This window comes from Amia ocellicauda, chromosome 14 (assembly GCF_036373705.1).
Source record: "Amia ocellicauda isolate fAmiCal2 chromosome 14, fAmiCal2.hap1, whole genome shotgun sequence".
Lineage (NCBI taxonomy): Eukaryota > Metazoa > Chordata > Actinopteri > Amiiformes > Amiidae > Amia > Amia ocellicauda.
This window is the reverse complement of record NC_089863.1, coordinates 36,169,221-36,172,120: the sequence shown is the minus strand read 5'-3', so window position 1 is coordinate 36,172,120 and position 2,900 is coordinate 36,169,221. Positions and strand designations below refer to the sequence as shown.

The following is a 2,900-nucleotide window of genomic DNA, read 5'->3' as shown; positions in this document are numbered from 1 at the left end:
GACAGAATAACAACAAGAAAATCCAGAAAAACGCATTTCAAAAAAGTTATAAATTGATTTGCATGTTAATGAGGGAAATAAGTATTTGATCCCCTATCAATCAGCAAGATTTCTGGCTCCCAGGTGTCTTTCATACAGGTAACGAGCTGAGATTAGGAGCACTCTCTTAAAGGGAGTGCTCCTAATCTCAGCTCATTACCTGTATAAAAGACACCTGTCCACAGAAGCAATCAATCAATCAGATTCCAAACTCTCCACCATGGCCAAGACCAAAGAGCTGTCCAAGGATGTCAGGGACAAGATTGTAGACCTACACAAGGCTGGAATGGGCTACAAGACCATCACCAAGCAGCTTGGTGAGAAGGTGACAACAGTTGGTGCGATTATTCGCAAATGGAAGAAACACAAAATAACTGTCAGTCTCCCTCAGTCTGGGGCTCCATGCAAGATCTCACCTCGTGGAGTTTCAATGATCATGAGAACGGTGAGGAATCAGCCCAGAACTACATGGGAGGATCTTGTTAATGATCTCAAGGTAGCTGGGACCATAGTCACCAAGAAAACAATTGGTAACACACTACGCCATGAAGGACTGAAATCCTGCAGCGCCCCCGCAAGGTCCCCCTGCTCAAGAAAGCACATGTACAGGCCCGTCTGAAGTTTGCCAATGAACATCTGAATGATTCAGAGGAGAACTGGGTGAAAGTGGTCTCAGATGAGACCAAAATCAAGCTGTTTGCCATCAACTCAACTCGCCGTGTTTGGAGGAGGAGGAATGACCCCAAGAACACCATTCCCACCATCAAACAAGGAGGTGGAAACATTATGCTTTGGGGCTGTTTTTCTGCTAAGGGGACAGGACAACTGCACCGCATCAAAGGGACGATGGACGGGGCCATGTACCGTCAAATCATGGGTGAGAACCTCCTTCCCTAAGCCAGGGCATTGAAAATGGGTCAAATACTTATTTCCCTCATTAACATGCAAATCAATGTATAACTTTTTTGAAATGCATTTTTCTGGATTTTTTGGCTGTTATTCTGTCTCTCACTGTTAAAATACACCTACCATTAAAATTATAGACTGATCATTTCTTTGTCAGTGGGCAAACGTACAAAATCAGCAGGGGATCAAATACTTTTTTCCCCCACTGTACATACATATATATGGAAAAGAAACATTACAAGTATAAATCACAATAAGATGTAATAAAGTACAGATAAACAAAATGTAATAAAATGTGATCTTTTTGAAAATGCAGGGACGTCACTGGAAAAGATGATGTCTGGATGGCAGCATATGTTGCTCCAAAATGTGTACATCTCTTCTGCAAAAATGGTGCCCTCACAGATGTGCGAGTTACATGACAGACAGACAGACAGACACTCACACCCACACACACACACTTTCACAGACAGACATACACACACACACACACACACTCACTTTCACACAGAGACAGGCACACACACGTACAGACACACACACTCACTTTCACACAGAGACAGACACACACACACACACATACATACATACATACATATGGAAAAGAAACAATACATTTATAAATCACAATAAGATGTAATAAAGTACAGAAAAACTAAATGTAAGAAAATGTGATCTTTAATACACACAAATATGTATGGCTGGTCGGATGCGTCTTGGACTCGGGTTCCTCTTCATTACGTATAACGCTTTTGCCTTTTGCTAAAGCTTTCCGTGGAGGGGATCGTGGGTGAGTTTGTACCATTTTTGGGAGGATCTGCCTTGTTGGGGCGGAGCTGTGATCCAGGTGAACAGCAGATCGGGCATAGGTGGGCATGTGGGCAGAGGAGTAGGAAGGCCGGTCAAGCAAATAAGCTTGCTAAGGTACGCAGCAGCAGCAAGCAGCCCCCCCATCCAGCCAGCCAGCCAGTCTGGCTGGCAGTGACTGAGTGGTTGACAGACGGCAAGCAACGGAATGTACGTGCTCTGTGATGTCATAGCAGTCAGCTGAGAGAGGCTCGTGATGTCATCGCTGAGCTGGCTGGCTGGCTGGCTCTGTGTGTGTGTGTGTGTGTGTCTATGTCTGTCTGTTTTTCTGTTTGTCAGTCTGTCTGTCTGTCTCTCTCTCTCTCTCTCCCTCTCAATTCTATTCATTTGTATTGTCAAAGCAATTGGACATACATACATAGATACATACATATATATATATATATATATATATATATATATATATGTATGTAGCGTAAGGTACACTTTTAAATTTCAATTAAAGAAGTGAATTCATAGTATCACCTTATCACGAATCCTGGAGTCTTGTAGAACTCAATTTCTGTAATAATTGGACGCAGACACCAATTCCAAAGATATAAATTGTCAAATTTATTTAAAAACAAAGACTAAATGTAGCACTACACTAATTATACAAAAGGGAAAAACTAATTAAAATTCAACTCTAGATCAACAAATCAAAGACAAATCACTTCCGTGACCAAATCAAAGACCATGGGATCCCATAGGATAACACACAAATCGTTAAACAAAAAAGGTTATAAACACATTGACTACAATACCGGTTAGTAATTCTAGGAATCACTAAGAAACAGTTGAAAGTGCTAAATTGCAGTTTCAGAAGATGAAAAAAAACAGTAACTGATGGGATATGTAGTACTTTATACTCGAGTGGTCTATGCGATTACACCCTGTTGGTGTTATTAAGAACGCCAAGTACCAGAATGCAGAGCGGGACTGTTTTTTGTGCCGTGACTTGTCGGGGGAAAAAGGCGCAGAAAAAACGGACGAGAAGGTGAAGGTAGTATGGCGGTGATGCACGCGTTGGTGAAGTGGGAAAGCGGGGTCGACAAAGACTCTTACAGCGTGATTCCCACTGCTTGCTTTCGCAATTTTGATTTATTCAG

General features: G+C 42.0%; 1 non-coding gene across 1 annotated transcript; it reads left to right on the top strand.

Annotated features, from left to right (window-relative positions):
- Positions 1–1,663: 1,663 nt before the first annotated feature.
- Positions 1,664–1,778, top strand: LOC136769182 (U5 spliceosomal RNA). The gene has a single exon (XR_010822140.1). It is a non-coding gene; the product is annotated as a U5 spliceosomal RNA (small nuclear RNA).
- The last annotated feature ends 1,122 nt before the right edge of the window (positions 1,779–2,900 follow it).